Source organism: Lissotriton vulgaris, chromosome 12, assembly GCF_964263255.1.
Source record: "Lissotriton vulgaris chromosome 12, aLisVul1.2, whole genome shotgun sequence".
NCBI classification, from domain to species: Eukaryota; Metazoa; Chordata; class Amphibia; order Caudata; family Salamandridae; genus Lissotriton; species Lissotriton vulgaris.
In genome coordinates this window covers 185,458,510-185,481,985 of record NC_141700.1, presented here as the reverse complement: position 1 = coordinate 185,481,985, position 23,476 = coordinate 185,458,510, and positions in this window count along the sequence as shown.

Below are 23,476 nucleotides of genomic sequence, written 5' to 3'. Positions count from 1 at the left end.
CTATTTTATGTTCCCCGCCCAAGAACTTTGATCGGTATAAGGAAGGTGCTGGCTGCCACCACATGTCATATAGCATGATGAACAGAGCACATGGATGCCAGACTTACATGATAGTGAGTTCAGGAGTGGCAGGTTCCATGGTCTTCTTTATTGGATGATACCAGGTAGACATTACAAGCAGTATCTGCAGTATCATTGCCAATGTAGTGGGACAGTGCAGTGCAGTAAATCAGTGACAACACATTCTGATTTGCAGTGGGATTGGATTCATGCACATATATATTTTTTCAGTTTTTATTATTTCACTGCACTGAGCATTGCCATTGTCTTCTGCTATTTTACACTAGAAGTACCCTCTTCTGTGTTGGCAACACGTCATGTGATAAAGCCTCTGGAGAGAGGCGAAACGTGTCATGGCGGACTTGCTGGTGCGATTTGTAATTTGCACGAATAAAGCACTGAATATCTGGCACCACTCTTTGTCATTTACCTTGTAAGGTTGGATACGTGACTACGTGTGGCGAGAACAGTTCCATATTTATTTATTACTTCACTGATGACACATGCGCTTTCCCTGTATATGTGTGTGTGCATGTGTGGCATACCACAGTATGCTGTGCTGGAAGCATTTCTGTGTAAGCAGGCCATTAATACCTCCAAACTGCTATTACGAAACGCTATAAAAAACTTTTCTAAAGTTCCATAAAATGTTATATTTTAAATCAGTCAGCTTTACAGTAGACTGCAAAGGTTGACTAGGGATTTTAATGTATGTAGATTAAGACACATATACAGAGTTGTACTACATTTGTAACATGCTTTGTGAAAGACATTGGGTTACTAGGGGTCCGTGGTGTGAGCCCATGCCAAGCATTAACCCTAATCCTTCTCAAATTAACCTGTGCTCAATCCCTGGGTAGCTTGGCATACAGCAGTCAGGATTAATTTAGAGGCAATGTGGAAACAATTTTTGCAATGCTTCAAACTGTAAACCAGTGAAAACACCACTTAAAAAATCCCACTCCTGGTTAAAAAAAGAGAGCATATTATAATAAATAAAACTAGAGCAAAATGACAAAATCCAATAAATAGAACTTAAGTAATACATTTTTAAAGAATAACATGTAAAAAAGTGCCTAGAAGCATAAAGCACCAACCACAACTATCTAGTCATGCTGGATTGAGTCAAAGTAAAAAGTTCAGGCTGATCACAATAGAAAGCGGGTCAGATACTTAGTCCTGCTAAAGTTTTACTTCCTCAAGTTTTGTGCCAAGAGTCCTGTTCACGTATGAGAGGGTATGAGAGGGAGCAAGGAGAGAGTCGCGGTTGGTGGTCGGTGTGGTGCGAAACGCAGGGTGGGTGTCGTGGATGGGCGGGCTGGAGCTTCACTATGGCAGCCCTACATGGGTGATCAATGTTTTTTATGCGAAGAGACAGCTGGCAGAGTCTCACACTGATTTTCGGTGCCAGAGGTGCGGTCTTGGTGTGCACTAGCTCGTTCTCAGTCATGAGGGGCCCAAAAGCTTGATTTCAGAGCCTGGGAGCCAAGCAAAGGGTGGAGAGCATGAGAGACACCATTTGTGGGTCAGCAACTAGCTGCAGATGGGTCCAGAAGGTGATTGAAGAGCCTTCTATGTCACTGAGGCTAAGATCAGAAGACCAGCAGACTAGCCCTTGGAGTCACTTTGGGGTCCTGGGTTCAAGATGAAGTTGCAGGTCCAGTTTTTCTTCCCCTTCCACAGGCAAGAAGACAGTAGGTGAGTACTACAGGGCAGCAGTCCCTTTAGAGTAACAGTCCAACTGATTGGTAGTCCTTGTAGCAGCACAGCAGTCCCTTTTTCTGAAGGAGTATCCACAGGTCTAGAAATGTATTGAAGAGTTGGTGTCTTAGGTTCTTCTTTGAGATGCAGCTGTGCCTTTGAGAAGCTACTAGAGGCATGCCTTTCAAGTGCACAGATGCACTGCCTTCTCTGCCCTGGATTCAGATGACCTGTAGGTGTATACCGCCCTTTACGTGGAGGCAGGACACAACCTATTCAAGTGTAAGTGGGGCTGGGCCCAGCTCCTCCCACCCATCCTGCAAGTGATGGCCAATCTATTCACACCTAAGGTCCCCATTGTGTTTGGCTGTCTATTAAAAATACACAAAGCTAAACTGTCAGCTACCCTAGGTCATGAGACCAGAGACAGGCTGAAGGCACCAAATGGCTAAGGATATACAATGCCAACTTTCTAAAAGTGGCATTTTTAGACTTGCAATTATAATCCAACTTCACCATAAGTTAGGATTTTAAATTTTGATTCCAGATACACCAAACATGAACTGGTCACATCTTCCATTTGGAAATGACAACGACAGAATATAGTAAGTTAACTCTAATGTTACCCTATGTGAGAGGTAGACCTTGCAGTAGTGAAAAAAGAATCTAAGAGTCTTTCACTTCCTGGTAACGTAAAACTTGAAAGTACATGTCGGACGTTTTAAATACAATGCACCCTTCCTTCTGGGCTGCCCAGGGCCTCCTCTGGGGCTGACATATGCATTATAGAGGAACGCTTTGGTCTGACAAAGGGTTTATTTTGCCAGGTCAAAATGGCAGTTTAAAACAGCACACACACAAGCTGCAATGGCAGGCTGAGGTGTTTAAAGTGATACTTAAACCCTTCACTGCGGGGCTATTCTGCCGCAGTGCTAAGGGGGCGGGGAGGCCGCATGCTATTGACGGAACCGCTCTGTCACCAGCCTCGGTTGAGCTGTGCTCATGACGGAGCGGTTCCGTCATGGCCAGCACCCGCTCAATGGAACGGCCAGCGCAGGCGCGGAATTCGCGCCGCGCAGGCGTTCCGAGTGGGCCATGACGGAACCGCTCCGTCATCAGCACAGCACACCCGCAGCTGATGACGGAGAGGTTCCGTCATCAGCATCGAACCAGTTAAGTGGGTGGCACAATCAGTGCTGTAGGGTCACCCTAGCATTTAATTCACAGGCCCTGGGCAAATGTAGTGCCACTGCACTAGGGATTTACAAGTAAATTAAATATGAAGAATTGGTGTAAGAGAATTCTACTATGTTTTCAGGAGAGGGCACACGCACTGTAGCACTGGTTAGCAGTGGTAAACTGCACAGAGTACCAAGGCCATCAAAACAAATTCAGCAAAATATTTAGGTTAAAAGCAAAAAGTTTGGGGGTGACCCTGTAAAGAGGGCCAGATTCAACACTTTTTAATGTTAGGTAGTTGCTCATTTGCAAAACGTCGGTATTATTGCAGCAAATACTACTAAATCTTCTTACTGGGGAGGATTTTAATATGGGGGTCGTCCAATGCCAGGGATAGTCATACATCTCTTTATTTGTTACATGAGCACGTATGCTGATATTACATTCTTGGGCCAGATAGGCCTAACATTGTAGAGGTGCAGTGCAATTTTGGAATGATATTTGCACCAGAGAGTTGATAAAAAAATGCAAACTTCACTAACTTATCAGTGAGGAATCTACGCTCTAGCGACAAATCTCTTTTATCAGTGCCCCGCATCCGTAGAGAGTGCCCCGCAAAGCCTTCTCCACTCGGGCACCTAAGTGGTGGAACGCTCTTCCGGGGAATCTTAAGTCCCTTCCCACCATGCAGTCATTCAGAAAGGCTCTGAAAACTCGGCTTTTTGCGAAGTCATACTCGTAGTTGTGTTCTGCCTTTCTATGTTTTGATCTGTTTTGTTAGGCGCCTTGATGCCTCCGGGTTTTAGTTGCGCACTATAAATTTTTTTTCATTCATTCATTCATTCATTCATTGATTGATTCATTAATTCATTCATTCATTCATTCATAATATTCAAATGGTCAGTCAGTGGAAGTCAGTTTTGGTTGGTGCTGTATGTAAACGCTTATGTAGAATTGCACTGCACAGAACAAAATTTAACGAAAACTTAGTAAAATATTACATTTTATATAGACACTACTAAAAGTTGCCTGCGGCAGGAACCATATTGAACACCGTCCTTCAAAGAGGCACCGATCAGTGAGCATTAGCTAAAGTTACAACAAATCGGCCATTTGCCCTAGGGGAAGAAAGGGGACGAGTACAGAGCATTGAGTAGTGGATCCTTGAGGTAAACAAAATAGCTGATGCTTTCCTTGTCTGCTCAGCCGATTCCAACCTCACGTAGCAGTAACACATTGCCAAGCACAGCTCCTCCTCCGGCAATCACTCGCCCACTCTCTAATTCCTGACGGAGCCAATAAACTCCCCCTGCCTAGTTTCGGTATCAAAATTTTGACATAGGACTTCAATTGAAAAAAAAAAACGTTGATGACCAGTGCAAATGTATTGATTTGTGTTTTTTTTTTATTTCTCGATAGACTGTGGTTTTGTTTGTTGCAAGTGGAGAAAAAAAGGGAGCCAGTGAGACTGGGGGGCTGGGGAAGGGGATGCTGTGGGGGGAGTGCTTCTTGGAAGCCTGGGTTATCAAACTCATTAATCTACATGTCAGGAGGCGAGCGATGAATAATTGTGTGTAGAATTTATCTGCCAACATGATAGCTACTTTTCAGAGCTCTCTTCAGAGCCCTTTCATTGCTGGGCTTTATTATATGCTTTGTCTTTCCTCTCGCTAGTCTGCTGGGGAGCCGCAGAAATATGTACCTCAGCACTACTGAGCACAGTTGCTTTGAAACATGACACTGGCTGTGTCACTGCAGACCGAACACATTTATTCTTACTTAAGAAATGATATAGCACTTGCTCGCCAACAAAATGAATCATGTCACCCACTTCTTCATTTTTTTAAGTATTTGGCTAAATAAATAATATCATATTTTCCAGCCAGAACTGAACAATTGTGCGCAGAATTTGGCTTCTGTTTCTGATACTCCTCGGGGTAGTTTATACAGATTTGGTGCATCAAGCTCATCGCGCAAGAAATCATTGTCCACAACTCTTTTAGGAGCAAGAAAGGCCACTTTTATTTTAGGACAGGTGCATCATAAATTTCATGAACACATTTATTATTTATTTATTTACATAATTCAACTCTACAGTGAGCCTACGAAACCTAAATCCCAAAACCCCTAACAAAACTCCTGCCTACTACCCCTAGCCTACCCAACGCTACCCTCCAGGATGGCCAACCCGCTCCAGGCTGCCCACCCCCACTACCAAAAACCCGCCTCTAAAAAGGAACAAAGGCACCCATCCTAACAGTGGCAAACCTATAGAAATGAGCAGCACCTAGAGCACCGCAAAAGAAAAAACCCACCCAAAATGAAAAGAAATAAAAGAGGGAGGGTGGGTGGGGCAAAACAAACCTCCCTTCTAGCCTCCCGCCCACGCAGTTCCCCAACCGCCAGCCTGTCTCCCTTATAACTACTCGCTAATCAGTCACCACCTGCTTTCCTGATTCTCGCGCAAACCTACCCAGGAAGAGACCGGCTCGCGCCTGGCTCTCCCTGGGTCCCCCCTCGCGCAAGAAATCATTGTCCACAACTCTTTTAGGAGCAAGAAAGGCCACTTTTATTTTAGGACAGGTGCATCATAAATTTCATGAACACATTTATTATTTATTTATTTACATAATTCAACTCTACAGTGAGCCTACGAAACCTAAATCCCAAAACCCCTAACAAAACTCCTGCCTACTACCCCTAGCCTACCCAACGCTACCCTCCAGGATGGCCAACCCGCTCCAGGCTGCCCACCCCCACTACCAAAAACCCGCCACCCAGGAAAACCTTTAGCGTTTTCCTGCCCCACCTAAAGGAAAGGAAGGAGCACACCACAATTGTACCTGAAGAACTTTACTAATCAAATCCCTGAGTTCCAGCAGGTAAAAAGAGATGCCCAACGCAGATAGATGCACACCGTCCTCACAAAATAAATGATGTTCAGAGACCTTCAAATGATAATGATCCAAACAGTAGATACCCACATGGTGACAAAACAGTCGCATTGTCCTGTTCACTTTCCTTCTAGCCTTTTCCAGGGCGGAATGGTTCCTCGCCCCACGCCATTGCAAACGAGGCACAAACTCAGTCCATACCAGCATGGTGCTCACCCATGTGGTTTTGATGATTTCCAGGTCTTGCTTCATTAGTTTTAACAAGGTCAACCCAGAGAGAGAAACCAAGTCATTCTCGCCCAAGTGTAGCACCAGGAGATCCGGAGGGCCCCCCAAACACTTTGAAACCAAAGCAGCCAAGGCGGGAAAAAGCCCGCCCCAGCGCATGCCCCCTGTGCCATGCCAAGAGACTTCGTGCGTCATGCTGTTTAGCCCAAGGGATCTCCCACAGAGCTGCGTGGCAGCGGCTAAAGCTGCTCGTTTAACAAAAGAGTGCCCCAGTATCCACACCCTCCTTTTGCATCCGGCGACTGATGGCCAAGGACCTAGGAGAAAACGAAATGTTAGACAAGCAAAAGTGCACTATTTTCTCACATATTTTTCACAGCACTTGGAACGCCAACGACCAATGCGACGAATCTGGGACCAGTCCCACCCCAACCGAGCGGCCTCCGTCGCCGCACCAATTCTGAATGAATGGGTACCAAATTGAACAGGATCCAACCCCAAGCGCAACAACACCTTGCGTAATACAGCCAACAATTGGGATGCAACTATGGGACTACCATCCGCATGACAAAATATGGACCCCTGGAGAAAATGTGGAGAGGACACAAACAATTCCCATTCCCCAACCGGGCAACATGCAGAGACAGCACTCCTGCCAAGGAACACCCACTTGCCCCTCCCCATCTGGTCGGTTTTGGATGCCCGCAGCCACAGCCGCACTCTGTCACTTTCCAACACCACCTCACTGCTGGTCATACCTACCCTGCCCCTTAACCCCAGCAACTCCGATGCCCGAAATGCCCCAAAGAACAACCAAACAAAACACAAACGAAATTTGGCACACTCAAACGCATCATGACAACACACCTCCAATTCCGGCAACAGCAACTGTAGCAACTCAAAAGTCACTGGCTGCCGGAGCTGCTGACCACCAGCCCGAAGCCTAGCCAAACCTTTCAACACCTTACGAACCAACACCCCCCCAACCGGATCCCTCCCCCACCAAAGCTGCCCATAAAAAGAAACTCCAGCCAACTTGCCAGAAATGGTAGTGGGCGATAGGCCTTTGTCTGTCAAATGTAAAACAAACTGCAAGATGCGTTGTTCATCAGACCAACCAGCCCCGATTGGCCCCATCAAATCCTTACCGAACTGCAGAAACTCATTCCAGGCCTTCGCATAACCCCGCCTTGTGGAGGCAGCCACAGAATTTTCTACCAAATGGTGAACCCTCACTCCCCCAGGTCCCATACGTACTGTGGGATCGCTGTTGGTTCCAGGTCCGCCCCAGGAGCTAACTTGCGGAATTCGGACCACTGAAAGCGAGACAAAGAGTCAGCGATGCAATTAGAAGTCCCAGGAACATGCCGTGCTTTAAAGACAATATTTAATTGCAGACACCGCAGCATGAATGCGCGCAGGAGCCGCAAAACCCGCAAGTCGCGAGCCTTTTGGTGATTGACCAGGTGTACTACTGCCAAATTGTCCACATGAAACAAGACTGAGCGATTCTGAAACTCATCTCCCCATAGGTACAAAGCAACCAGCAGCGGGAAGAGCTCCAGAAACGCTATGCTGCGTCCCTGTTCCTTCCAGTGCGCCGGCCAGCCGGCCGCGCACCATCGGCCTTCCCAAAACACTCCGAAGCCGTGAGCCCCCGACGCATCAGTGAACAACTGTACTTGCCACACCATGTCCTCATCCGCAAAAAACAAGGACACGCCATTGAACCCCTGCAAAAAACGAAGCCAGACAGTCAAATCGGCACGCACAGCGGTGGTAACGCGCACCCGATGATGGGGAAGGCTTGCGCCGGACATGGATAGACCCAGACGTCTGCAGAACGTCCTGCCCGCCCGAACAACCCGGCAAGCAAAATTGAGGTACCCCAACAGCTTCTGAACAGTTCTCAAAACGACTTTCCGCTCCCCCAGCACCAGATGTATGAAAGCAGACATTTCCTTCACTTTAGCCTCAGGCAATCTCGCCACCATAGACAGAGTATCAATTTCAATCCCCAAGAAAGTCAGGGACGTACAGGGACCCTCTGTCTTGTCCGGCGCCAAGGGAACACCCAATTCCTCTGCCAGAGCCTGAAAGATGTTCAAGGCCGACTGACACTGCCCAGATCGACCCTCCCCAATGAAAAGAAAATCATCAAGGTAATGACAGACCAATACGTGGCCACTAACAAAAGTGAATCGCCACTGCAGAAAGGTACTGAAAGTTTCAAAAAGGGAGCATGACACTGAACAGCCCATGGGCAACACCCGATCCACGTAAAAACAACCATCAAAATGCATTCCCAACAGACTGAAATCCCAAGGATGGATGGGTAATAGCCGGAAAGCCGACTGAATGTCGCTCTTTGCCAGCAAAGCCCCAACACCAGCCGTGCGCACGAGCCGTAAGGCATCGTCCACCGACGCATAAGTGACAGTTGAGTCAGCTGGATCAATAAAGTCATTAATTGATGTACCCTCGGGCCAGGACAGGTGATGGATAAGACGAAACTCCCCTTCCGCCTTCTTGGGCACCACGCCCAGGGGTGATACAATCAAGTCGGGCAGAGGACAATTCACAAAAGGACCAGCAATCCTACCCGACACAAGCTCGGCATCCAGCTTTTTCCGCACAACATGTGGACTCTCCTTCGCAGACTTCAAATTGTCCGACCACCTGCCCACTCTGGGTCCCTGGTACCCAATCTGAAAACCAATTTTGAAACCCCAAGACAAAATCTTAGCGGCCTCAAAATCTGGATAATCCACCAGCCAGAGATCGAGAACCTCCTGCCTAATAGGAGTAGGAGCCCTTGTAAACAGACTGTTGCGGCTGTCCCCTACCCCCCGAACCTCTTCCCTGATCACCCAATCGCTGACCGGGAAAACACTGGGTGAGGGCATGCTTCCCTCCACACTGCGAACACTCATGTTTGTACCTGCAAGCTGGTCTGTTACAGGAACCCCTGTTAAAATGCCAGCATGTGCCAGAGGCGGCTGATTGACCTCTGCCCCAAACCCCCGCCCCAGACTGAGCGGGGTGAGCTGAAAAGGGCCGATAATACACTGGCTGCCCGCTAGCCGTATGGGTCGTAGCTGGTGGGTTTGCCGATGCCATCCACTGCAACCATAACTCGGAATCAACCTCACCCCACGAACGCTCAGGGAAAGCGCTCATGCGCGCCCTGAATTCGTCATCATAGGACAACCATGCAAAGCCGCCAAAATAACTGTGAGCCTTGCGGATGACATCTGCATATTTAAACATGTCTATTGCCTTCTCTGGATGACGTTGGCAATAAACGCTGGCATAAATAAGAAATGCCAAAGTCCAATTCTCTATTGACTTCGGGACACGAGGCCTCCGAGCCAATTCTATTTCCTCCTCTTTTGACCCTTCTTTTGCCTGAACATCCCTATGGAGAAGCCGAAAAACATCCACAAAGGCCCCAGACCATATCAAATTCTTCGTTTTTTCCGATAAATGGGACCCCAAAGGCATTCCCACCCCAGAATAAGGCAACTTTTTCGGTAGGATACTATCCTCCGTGACCCGTGTGGCAGCCACCCCGCCCACCCCCGCTGTAGAAACTTCATTCGCCACTTGCACAGTAGAAACATTCGAAAGTACAGGCCGCTCAAGCCTCGGTGCCAGAGCGACTCGCTCAACCACAACCCCATCACCAGTACCAATAGATCTTGTACTCTTAACAGGGAGACTCTCCCTAGGTTGCCACACAGACCACCACCCATCCTTACCTCTCGGCAACTGCTCCGACTGCTGTGCGACAGCCCCACGATCCCTCTGAGAAGGTCCAGACCTCCCTGCCCCTCGTACACCTGCATGGTCCGCTCGAGACTCCTGCAAAACACGAGAAACAGTGGGTTGCCCCACCCCGCTCCCCTGGGCCCGTGCTGCCAAAAGCCCAACATCTTTGTCTCTCAATTCCCCTTCTTCCAAATCATCATCATGAAAACTCCCACAGAAAGCTTCATCAGAAAATACCACTTGATCACTACCACTGGGCATAGCCCCATCACCAATACCCCCATCATAAAACTGCCAGTCAATGTTGTGAAAGCTGTGTGCACTGAAAGATGTAGAAGAGCCATCCGCTCCAGACAGCCCCCCTGTAAGCCCACCACTGGAAACAGCTGTGTGGACAGTTCCCGGGCCCGTGGAAGCAGCCAACAGCCGCCCAGCCGAAGGCGCAGCTTGAAAACTGTGGCCGCTCGAGCCAGACAAGGAAACGGTCCCAAAAACATTGCCCCCTAAAGCGGAGCCGCAATCACCCCCCGACGCCAGACCAGTGACACCCCCCGACCCAACCTCAGGACCACCCATAAGCCCACCTGGACGACCCCTGGGTACCGGGAACAGTGCCTGACCAGTGGCCTGGGGCGCCCCCTTGGGCAGCAAACCCTTACCCCCCGGGGTCAAGGACGTGTGGGGGGGGGCCGGGAGCCAGAAGCACCAGTTGCAGCAGCCTTGGAGGCCGAGGGGGGCAGCATGGTATGCACAGCACCCACCGAAACCACAGCAGGAGCCGGGGACGGGGCCTCGGGCGGGGGGGGGGCGCCGACGGCGCGGCGTGGGGGTACCTGGCAGCAGCGTCAACCGGAGGAGGAGGGCCAACCTTGTGGGGGGGAGCAGTAACAGGCCCGGCGTTGCAGGGGAGAGCAGAAAACACTGCCCATTGAGCCACAAGTATGGGGGGACCCCATCCGACAAGGGCGGCACCGTGGGGAAAGAGTCGAGGTGCACCGCAGCAGGGGAAGGAGCGTGCAAGCGCCCATGCTGATCCAAACTTCACCCACGCTTGGGTTTGGGGCCCGCCTGCGGCTTCCCCGACTTCCCTATTGCCAACCCGCCTGTGCCCGGAGCCCGCCGGCCCAAGGAACGCCCCCGCCTCCCCCCGGGCGCCCCTCGTGCACCAGCATCGAAAAACGGTAACTCACATACCTGCTGGAGGGCGCCCGGGTCACACGGCGGGGGTTCTGCATCCACGGCGGGCAAAACAAGCCCAGGCCCGTCTGCCGGCATGGCTGCCTCGCCGTCTTCCTCGTCCTCTGGGCCCGGCGATAAACACGCCTCCACAGCCCTGGAGACGCCCTCCGAAGCCTTGCGAGGGGGGCGGGCCATGCCGACCCACGCTTCCGCCGGAACACCTGGCATTAGCAAGTCCTCACGCCCTGCCGCACAAAGGATTTGTACAGCCCTCCGGACCTCCGCAGCTTCCTCCATGACCAAGGACAAAGGTGAGAACACGAGCGCCGCAAAACAAACCTCCCTTCTAGCCTCCCGCCCACGCAGTTCCCCAACCGCCAGCCTGTCTCCCTTATAACTACTCGCTAATCAGTCACCACCTGCTTTCCTGATTCTCGCGCGAACCTACCCAGGAAGAGACCGGCTCGCGCCTGGCTCTCCCTGGGTCCCCCCTTAGATTCGTCAGCAGCGTTACACGTAGGTGGTAAAGCGGCAGAGTGCTGTGGCCTGGCGAAATTCCCCGCTGCAGTCCATGTTTTCATTTTTTTTTATTTTTTATTCTTTAAAAAAAGTTCCTGTGTGTTTTTTTGGGGGGCCAAGTGTAAAGTAATCCCCAATTGACCGCTCCGAATTTTCTGAATGACTACTTTTTCATGTGCTTTGTCCTGCTAGAGTGCTGAATCGGTACCACAGAGCACACTTTATGTTTATGATAGATGAATGTGTTCACTTTTCTCGTGAAATTGAGTTCCGTCCAAATTTCACTGTAAAGTGTACAATAATGATTGAAAACCAGATCACATCAAAGAAGCATTTCATGCATTGCTTAGTGTTGCCCCTTGTCAGTGAGTAATTGGCACCAGCACTCAATTTAAGGGATGTGAACTGATTGTCATCATAAATGTCTGACCCGGAACAAGAGAAAAAAAAGCTGAAATGGGAGAAAGAAGGACGAAGAGAAAAAGGGAAAGAAAGGTGTCAAAGTGAGACAATCAGGAAGAAAAAACTTGCAAGTGAGATAAGGAATAATGAAGTGTTGGGTGGTGGAAGAAAAGCGCTTTAAATGAATTCAACCCTAGGCAGACTTGAGGATTGGCTACTCCCAAATTTGGCATTGTGAGTGATGGCGTATAACAAAAGCTTTGGGCCCCTGAACTTGCTATTTTAGAAATAAGGCTCTGCTTTCAAGAATTATTTAGTCTTTTGTAATGGATGCACTTTTTTCCAAGAACTGGTGAAAAACAACATGGAACGTGCAGAAATTGTGCAGCACCAGACACATTGCAAATTGTGTTATTTTGATGGAGGGCAAAAATTTTAATATGGAATAGATCCAGCGAGGCGGCCTGAGAGAACCCCTCATCTTCAAGAAGCCGGATGGGCTTTGCATCAAGATGCCACACCACAACTTTAGCGTGAACAACGTGAAGATGTATGTGGGTAGCCGGCGCTTCGTGGACGTGATGGATGTAAATACACAGCGTGACATCGAGATGTCAATGTCGCAGTGGGCTACGAGACTCCTGACGAAGAACGAGAGAAGCTGTACAATGTCATCAGCCTGGAATTCAGCCACACCAGGTTTGAAAGCCTAGTACAGAGGCCAACCACTAAGGAAACACTATGATGCAGTTGGGGAAGCGACCAAACTGGGCCTGCGGAGAATTACATAAGGGAGCACAGTTAAACTAAATATACTTGTTTCACATGAACATATAAGAAGTATTTATGTGGGTATTTTGTGCCTATATCATCTGCCATGTTGGATTGGTAGCAAAGTGGTGAAATATAATGAGAAGTCAGGGAGGCTGGAACATGGATCCCCAGAGGGAGAGGATTTGCTCTCCGGGGGTTTAGAGCCCTCTCTGAGAGTGAACACAGCGGCAAGGGAGACACACTCAGTTGAAGATTGGGGGTGGTCCCACTACCACTGAGATCGTAGCACTGTACACCGTGACCGGTGCTTTTGATGGAACTTTTGACAAAGACCACCAGTCGGCAACCATAATCTGTCTGTACATTCCGCGGGGCCTGAGCAACCTTAGCCAATACCCAGTGGAGCAGTCCTATGCAGCTACAGAGGAGTTTAGCTCTGGTTTACCCCTCGGGCGTCACCTACCCTGCCGGACATCGGACATTGTTTTCCTCATCTCCTCGTTATGTTTCTCTTCCCTTCCCCGACTCCTCCCTCTGTGATTTATTGTCTGCCCCCTAGGCAGAAACTTAAGACTGTCTGTACGTACCACGGTGCACAAGTCTAGGCAGAAACCTAAGACTGTCTGTACGTACCACTGTGCACAAGCAACCTTGGCCAATACTACCCCTTGGAGCTGTCTTATGCAGCTGTAGAGGAGTTTGGCTCTGGTTCCGCCCTTGGATGTCACCTACCCAGCTGGACATCGGGCATTGTTTTGTGCGTCTCCCACATGGGTTTTTTTTCCCTCCCCCGCTCCTCCCTCCGTGATTTATTGTCTACCTCCCCTTTTCCAGCCAGGTCTTTTCTGCATCCCCTGAAGTACTTTCCCCCTTGCCTGCTTTTTCTATGTTATGCTTTGCTTCAGTAACTCTTGCAACTATTGTTATACAGTCTCTCTTCCTATGTTTTGCAATTCTCCAGAAACTGATGTAACTATGTAACAATTGTCTGAAACAATGTTCTACCTCATGTAAAGAACTGTGATAACTCAGGGTCTAGCCAGCGCTATATAAAACTTTTCAAATAAATAACACAAAAAAAGTAGCTTTCAGTGAACAAAGGGCCCGATGTAGGTGGCCATTTACCGACCGGTAACGGCCGAAAACCGTTACCGACCGGTAAATGGTCATTCCTGATGTAGGGGCCCTAATTTACCGATTCGGTAAAGTTACCGAATCGGTAAATTTACCGAATCGGTAAAATACCGAATCGGTATTTTTACCGATTCGGTAACTTGGAGATGTAGGTGGGACTCTTCTGAGTCCCACAGGCCTTACAGAATCGGTATTTTACCACTCAATCCGATTGGGTGGTAAAATACCGAATCCAGGTGTGCATGCAAATGTGTGTATGCACACCTGTGCCATGTGACAGACAGACATGCCCTTAGGGCATGTCTGTGTGCCACATGTCACACATGCCTGAATTGGGGGTGCTAGAGGGTATCAAAGTGACACCCCCTGCACCCTTACCACATTCGGTAATTACCGAATCGGTAAATACCGATTCGGTAATGCCCATTCATTCCTATGGGCTTCAATGCCCTTAGGAATCAATGGGCATTACCGATTCGGTATTTACAGAATCGGTAAATACCGAATCAGAACGATTCGGTATTTACCGAATCTGAAATACCTACATCACCCCCCATCCATTTTACCACTTCTTAACTACCGAATCGGTATGATTCGGTATTTATGATGTGGTAAAATGAATTTACCTACATCGGGCCCAAAGAGTTTCAGGAAAATGTAATATGTATGGCTTGTCTTCAAATTTGTTATAACTTATTGTGTTCTATCTATACTTTATTTAAATTTGCCACAATGATGATTAATCAAAGATCCTCCTCATGAACTGGTGCAGTATGATCATAGTGTTATGTTTCTGGAAGCATGTATTTATTTACTTGTAAAGCGCCTGAATCGACCCCGAAGTGGTATCTCTGCGCTTAGGACAGACTGCAAGTATCTATTGAAGCTACAGCTGGATCAGGTACAGAAAAGAGTAGTCTTGAGCAACTTCCTGAATTGCAAATGATCAGGGCATTGTCTCAAGAGTATGGGAAGTTCTTTCCAATAATAGGGGCCAAGAAGAGAGAAGGCCCTTCCTCCTAATCTAGCCTTCCTTACTTGAGGAACCACAAGAAGATGTTTGGAGCCCGAGCGAAGGTATCTGGAAGGTAGATATTGTGTAAATTGTCTGAGAGGTAGGCGGGGCCTAGAATAAACAACACCTTATGGATAATGCTGCAAATTTTGAATAATACCCGTTGGCGGATAGGAGGACAATGAAGTTGCAAGAGAAGAGGGCGGGAAGAAGCCCTAGGAGGAGCATTGAGGACCAGTTGCACCGCCATATTCTGAACTGCCTGCAGTCTGCTGAGAGAGGCCTTATTGGCGGAGATCAGCAGACCGTTACAGTAGTCCAGAAGACTTAATATAAGTGCCTGAGTCAGAGTTTTCCGGGTGAAGTCAGGAAGCAGAGGGAATACTCAATCGAGCAGGCCCATTGTATGGAAACTGGAGCCAGCTGTCTGAGCAGCATGCTCCTTCAGAGTAAGGGCTTGATCCAAACGGATACCCAAGTTCTTAACCGTAGATTTATGGGCAGGGTGGGAACCCAAATCGATCGGCCACCAATCAGGCATCCATAGAGAAGGGGCTTCTCCGAAGAGCAGAATCTCTGTTTTCCTCACATTGCACTGGAAGAAATTACTCTTCATCCAGTGTGAGATAGTTCTCATACCAGAAGAGAAAGCCGATTGTACAGATGGAGTAAATTTCTCAAATGGAAAGAGCAGCTGAGTATCATCGGCATGGGATATGCGGATGAACCCATGCATCCTCAGGAGATTGGCCAAGGGAGCGACATAGATGTTAAACAGTGTAGGGCTCAGACATGAGCCCTGAAGTACTCCCTTGGACAGTTCCATAGGTGCCGAACGATACGGGCCTAAGTTGACGGTCTGGGAGCGAGCAGATAGCAAGCTCATCATCCACCGCAGGGCAGATTTTCTTAGTCCAATCTCCTTTAGTCTTCTGAGCAATATCCGATGTGACACTGTGTCGAACGCAGCAGATAGGTCCAACAGCACCAAGATTGTAGAGTGGTCCTTATCTAGGGTCATCCTGATGTTGTCCGTGATCACTAGCAGAGCTGATTCAGTGCTGTATTTGGGCCTAAAGCCGGACTGGGAAGAGTGTAAACAACCAGTAAGTTCAACATGGTTGAAAAGATGATTGTTAAAAAAAACAGAAGGAGTGAAATGGGGCGGAGATTGGAAAGATCCGTTCAAGGAACTTTAGTATTCCTATGGATCGGCTTGACCTGTGCAGCTTTCCATTCTGATGGTACATGGCCTTGTCTTAGGAAGAGGTTAATAAGATATTCGATCAAGGGGGACAACTGATTGGCCAAGGAAGTGACATCTTTGGCAGGGATAAGGTCCAGAGGGGACCCTGATTTTATCTTATGAATCAATAATTCAAACTCTGCTGATGTCAGTGTGGGGAAGCACTCTAACAACTGACGAGTTGTCTATTCTGGTTGGTCAGATGCCATTGGGATCAGAGGCTGGTTGCCTGGCGAGACATTTTGTTCATAGATAAGCTCTATTTTCTGCAAAAAGTATAGAGCAGTATCATTGCATAGCGTTTGCGTGGGTGCCTCAAAGTTTTCACAGGTCTAGGGGTTAGTAAAGGACTGGAGAATTTGATGCAGAATTTTAGGGGCGTTACCAGCCTGGGCTAATTGTGATGCTATTTGAGTTTTCCATGCAATTTTTATGTTTTTATGATGGCTGGACTGGGTGGTGAGAAACCGATCTGTGTCCTTTTCATCATGAGTAGTGCGCCAGCTTCTCTCATATTTCCTGCAGAGTTGTTTCTTTACTCAGAGCTGAGGAGAGAACCAGACTGCCTGTGGGCGTTTGGGATGGCTTGGGAGTGATTTTAGTGGTGCAATATGGTCAATAGCCGTAGAAACAGCGGAGTTGTATTCAGCCAAGGCTTCCTCTATATTGTCAGATGCAATATTCCGAGACCTTGATAAGGAGGCTTGAAAGCTCTCCGGGGAGACTTTCTGCCACTGCCTACGAGTGTGGAGTGTGACCAGTTTGAGTTTCTTCAACTCCATTCGGCCCTGGATAAAAAATGTGATTGACGAATGATTGGACCAGGTTAATTGTTGGGGCTGGGTTCACACTAAATCCTAGGAGAGTTAGAAAAAAACTGTAATGAATGCATAGACATAGATGGCAGTAAGACACATTTGCGCAACTCAATCAACTAAGTATTGGTATGATAAATATTTGATGAGGCAAAACGCAAAAAATTGCATTATAGAAAGGTAATGGCAATCAAAATATTGATAAGGTGTATATCAAACCACACACTTGGTAACAGCATGTGAATAGCCTTAGTTTGCAGGAATAAAGTCTAAGTTCCAATCTACTTTTTTTCTGAGACAAGTGTCCCCTTTCAAAGGGCTTTATCATATTCTTTGATTGCACTCAAGGCCTAAAGCTGTATTTCTTATACATACATGTAATAGGTGCATTGGGGTAGGTGTATTTTAGAAGCACCAGTTGAATATTTTAGCCTGTGTTATTTATGTATGTATTTTTACATGTCATAGCAACAGACAATGCTATTACAGTATTATTTTATAATAGTATTCTCGCTGTACGCAGTATACTTTGCATTCCATCTAACAATTGTAGCAGTTCAACTCTCTTGCATGAGAAAGAAGACTGTTCAATAAATCCTTTTCCTTATTCCTTTTATTATCGAAAACGCCCGTCTCACTATTTCTCTGCAACTCTGCAGAAAAAAGAATGCACGATTGACTGAGTAAAATAGTTATCTATTGTTTCCACAACTCTGAAGATATTTGTTCCAGTCCTAGGGAAACAAAGTTGTCATGTTTATGTGGTTGTGAGGAACTAATCCCTTCTGGTGTATTATAGAAGCTTTCTAGTGGCCTCTCAGTTACTTGGCACACACAATTAATTTTAATATACTCGATAGAGACAAACTGACCTCAGTCCTATGTCACATCTATAGTGTATATTATTCCAATGCGCAGAGCCTATTGGGAAAATAGGAACTACACTACATGGCGCCCAACGGTTTGGTAAGGCACTAATTTAACACTAGATACTAAAGTAACTCAGTCTTGCTTTTCTTAGAAACCCCTTTTCCCGTAATACTCCAATAGATGTCTGGAGTAGGTAAAAGGATAATATCCGCCATAGCTGAGTAGGGCGAAAATCCTATGTATTAGTTTTTGGTTAGTGCAAGATTGAAGGATACAGTGTTCCAAACAATTGTGCACCTTATCTTTGTTTCCTTGAAGCTTGCTCTGCAAACTTTCAGTCAACAAAATGGCTGACGAACATAACCCTGGGGCCAGTGGAGCTACAGGCAACAACATCCTACTACCTTTTAATCAAACAGGTTTTAATGAAATGGATGAGGATGCTATAAGCATTCCTCTAAATTTAAGGAAAGCAACCACTATAAAATGTATAAAACATGGCCTATCATCGAGAGGTGGTAGGGCAGTTTTTGTGATAAAGGCACAACAATATCACCAGATAGAGGTATTCTATTCTTGGATAGTCTTCCCTGAAGCAAATCCAGTGAAACATGTGTTTCACTTCTACAAAGAAGATGAACCAACAAAGAGGAATACATTCTTTTCGAGGATATTGAAAATCCACTCACATTCCAGGAGCATGAGCTCTGGTTTAAAGGTGCCCTAAAACATTTAAATCACATTACCAGGCTCGGTCCACTAGGTAGATCAGGAGCCACATACACCACATCCTGACATTGATAATATGACAGATGTGGCATTACTAGCTCAACTCAAGGAGATAATCAAAATCTATAGAGAATTGGTTCAATATGTCATGCGGACTCTCACAGTCCAACCTGCTATAGCGATTCTACAACATACCGCTCACCAGGGGAATACACAAAAAATTACACCACAGACTTTACACTCAGTCATTGGTAAGTTACCTGCAAAGAGGGAACAAATTCTATTCTGGATAGCTCAAAAAATACTCAAATCGAAGCAGTATTTCCTAATACTACCCCTCATGAGAAAAACAGAATTTTAACAATCTGTTTACCAATGGGGATCGCACCACATCTGAAGGACTGCAACACTTGGGGTACAGTCTTCACTGCAATCTACACAAAACACATGGTGTTCTGTCTATGGTGGTAACACCTGACGTCCTGAAACAGATTCAAAATGAATACGGGGCAGAGCATGCTTTAAATTTAGGTATGAAACTACTGAAAGATTTCAAACAGGTCTCAGCAATACTATTAGCTAATATTAAAGGAGAAGCAGCATCAGTGGCGATCCGCCAAAAATTAAGGGAATTTGATGTAACTGAACAACCTCAAGAACTGGCAAGAACAATTGAAAAATCCTATGAAGAATTAGGCAGAGCCAGTCTGGGAGGGAAACCAGTGAAACCACAACTGTCTGAAAGTCTTGAAAAGGTATTTTCTAAAAACACTCCTACCTCTTCTAAAAAGAAGTGAGAAAATAGCAAACAAACTTCTAAAGAGATGCGTTCTCTATACAGAGGTAGGTCTCGTCAAAAGGAGCCCTCTGAAAGGAGGTATAACTCAGAAGTAGGGATAATTTGAGAAAACCTGATAAATATCAATATACTGATACAAGTTCCTCTCGTACCTTTCAGACTTCATCACAGAAATCCGAAAGAAGAGGACAGTCAGAAAACAAGAAAGAACGTGTGAAGTCCAAAGACGATCAACACATTCAGAAAAACAAGAAACCTCAATTCACCAAAAAGAAGGTAGCAGGTCTAAAAATCAGACATGCAGAGAATCTTGAGGACACAACTCAAGAATGGAGAATGGGCTCAGGCAATGTTGGACAGCGCAGCAGAAGTCACCATAGCTCGCCAGAAATTGAAGAATCATCTGGAGACATTGCCTTGAAGGAGTTCATTCAAGTTGAAACTACAGATCCCAGGATTAGTTCTCCACATAGGTTATATGAAATAACACTCCGGATGGAGGGAGACATACCAAGAAAAGTGAGAGCACTCTTTTAGGAGAGACTTTCTAAGGGTTATGCCATACTTCTTGCTGAAAAAGACTGGCCACCACAATTTGTCATGGAGTGCCCATATGGCGAAGACATCAATATGCCAGCATTCTCTAATCATATTCCAATTCATTTAAAATGTACTTATGCCAGGAAATGGGCAGTTGCCCAAGCTCCTGCATTATACAAAAATAATGTAGGATGGGATGAGGACTCTCCTCACCATAAAATCCAATTTAAAAATCAACCAACTGCACAAAGGCAGAACCCAGTTAAGCAAGAAGCTAAAAAACAGGTCAGGGAGATCTTAGATCAACTTGAATACCAAGGGGTGATTGAAACATGCACCTCGTCAATAAACAATCATTTGTTTCCTGTATCCAAACCAGACAAAACATATCGTCTAGTATTGGATTACAGACATCTAAATTCTTGTTGCAAAACATTTGCAGTGCAAAATGCACACAGTTCAGCATTAATGAATAACATTGTGCGAAAAAATATTAAACCACGTTAGATATTTCTAACGCTTTCCTCTGTCAAAACATTGCACCAGACAGTAGGTATTGGACCGCTTTTTCAATTATGGGGACAAAACAGCACTTCTGTCGTCTCCCCCAGGGATTCAAGAATAGTCTTGGTTTATTCTCAGGAAGAGTAATAGAGCTACAACAAACTTATGATGATGAAGCATTATCATATGTAGATGACATCTATCTGACAAATGATGACTTGGATAGGCATTTGAACAGAGTGAACATCATTGTACTTGGATTCGCATCTGAGAGTTACAAATTCCATTAAAAAAAATCTAGAATTGCCCATCTCTATTTCTAGGATAGGAGTTATCATGTGAAGGCAAAAGCCTAGCAGCAAACTTTCTAGAGAAATGTGCGCTGCTCCAACCACCAAAAACGCTGAAAACCTTACCGTTGATTCTAGGTTTCTTAAATTTCGGAGGAACTTACATTCTGAACTACGCAGAAAGGGTTAAACCTCTCTACGAAATAATTAAACCTTATTTTGAAACAGTAAATTGAGCACAAAAATACACAGAAATTTTATGTTCCTTTCAAACAGACATGTTAGCAACTAAGCATTTACAAACACTTGTAAACCTATGCAACTTAGTGATCCAAATCATTCCAGGACAATGCGGGTTCAGGTACTTAACTTTTAACAAAGGTAAAAAAGTACCAATAGCTTACAAATCACATTTGTACGCGCAAGCAGAAATTAAATGAATTTCAACTGAAAATATTCTGACAGCGGTTCAAACTGCAGTAGCAAAAGAAAGAGCCCAGGCACAGGAAAAGCACATTATGGTCATAACTCCTGTACCTGCCTTAGAAGCAGAGGTGAAAGCAAGCATACCAAATGCTAAAGCTTTTCATCCAAGATGGATATAATGGGTTAATTCTCTTGCAGCACCAGATGTTGAATACGTTTTTGACCCTTATTTGAAAACATAAGCATTTCTACAATACGAACATGAATGTCCTCTGCCTACTAAAATTCTGCCTCTCGACCAGTATGAACGTATAATTTAAACTGACGGATTGGCTCAACCCGCTACAGTGGGTAATCAAGCCTATAGTGCGGCATGCACGATCGTTAAAGGTTGCTGGCGTGATGGCAAATTCCGACCAATGGTCACAAAAACTCAATCTCTAGGAGATTGTACAGCTCAGCGAGCTGAACTACAAGCATTCAAAATGGCACTTCAAAATACAGATCGTGAATTCCCCACACTCATAGTGTGCGATTTGTATTATTGTGTCCAATCTTACAATGAATACTTGCAAAACTGGATTCAAAATGGTTACAAAGATGCAAAAGGTGGCACAATCAAGTATAAACTGCTTTAGGAACAAGTAGTTCAGTTACGACAAGGACTGCAAAACACTCACGTGATACATACGCTGAGTCATCAACGTGACGGCGTTCACTTTGCAGGGAATTCATTGGCTGATGAAGCTGCAAAGGCAGCTGTGCAAATGGCTTCCGTAGCTGCATTCACTTGTTCAAAAATGAAAATAGACAGGGAAATAATGCTGGCTGTCAATGCAACATGCAAAGGCAGCGTTACCTCAAAACTTTCCACTCAAATACTCATATATAATTGATGCAAATAGCATTCCTTCTGCTCAAATCCCTGGAGTGGGGGATAGGGTAATGCCAAACAGGAACGCATGGTAGCTTTGATTCATGTAGCACATCTGGGAGAGGTCTGATACATCAGGGGATCTCTAGGACTATATTAGAATTAAAAAAGATGTACCTGTGGCCAGGAATGAATGCACACATTCACACATTTCCAATTAACTGCCATGACTACAATAGAGATCGCAGCAGAGAAAGCCACCAGGTTCCTGACTATAGCATAGCCAGCCCAGTACAGACACCATTGTTAGACAGCATTAGACTGTCTACACGCAGACGTCCCTGTGGACAAATGCGGTTCTAAAATTATTAAAAGGTTCATTTGGATGTGGCCTCAGCGCTCGGCTGACGCTCGAACTGTTATAAAAGATTTGTGAGTCTTTATCAGCACATACGCAGTCAGCACGTGACATTCTGACCAGGGTCCTGCATTTAGCTCTCAAGCTTACAAGGAGGCCCTGGCCTGTTTCGGCATTGCATTGCGGTACTCTAGTCCATTCCATCCTGAGGGAAATTCGGTTGTGGAGAGAAAAAAACGGGACATAAAGCAATCTATAACAGCTAGGGTATTAGGTTGGGTGGTGGTGGGTCAAACATCTATTAAGTGTCCAACGTAGTATTAACAATCTGCCAAGAAGTTCTCTAGTGGGTATCACTCCATATGAAGTCCTTTTTGGGACCAGAATGTTAGTAGCGGAACTCGATTGTCAGACTTCAGTGATAGACCAAACACCTTTTGATACCAAAGACCGTTTGGCTATTTTACAGGACTTAAATGAAATAAGAAGGAAACAAAGCAAAGTGTTCCTGAAGCCAACCACCACTGAAGAAAAACCGACCATCCCAGCAAGGCCTGTCTGGATCCCAAAGCTTGGAGATCTAGTCAGAGAATAGATCGCAACAAGAAGGAATTTGGGCCTTCTTACAGACAACCAGTACCTGTCCTAGCAATCCAAGGATCAAGAACAGTAATACTGCTGCCCCTTGCTGGTAAAAAGGAGTTCAGGTTTGTGTCAATCGACCTGGTCAAACCACATCATGTGGCCGATACCAAGCAGTAGGCCAAGTGGACTCTGACCAAGTAGCAGACACCCTAATCTAGCTACTATCCAAGAGGTTCAAACTGAGAGACTCATCGCCTTTGAAGAAACTGCAGTGCAAAAAGAAGGACTGTGCAACACAGCAATGGAACTTGTACCTTTTGATACCTAAATAACAGTTCATCAAGAAACACCTGTCTACAACGAAGTAACAAGTGATCAAGTAGTTCCAGCGATTTCATCGAATCCTGGTGCAATCCCACCAATTCACAGAATTGCCTCTGGCTATTTCATTAACTATACGTTTTCTGAGGATCCCAGCGAACCTGAAACGACGCCAGCAAAAAGAACTTTCAAAGAACAAGCAACAGACCTTTTTCATCACATGGAAAAGACTTATCTGGGTTCACCATGGATTGAACTTTGGG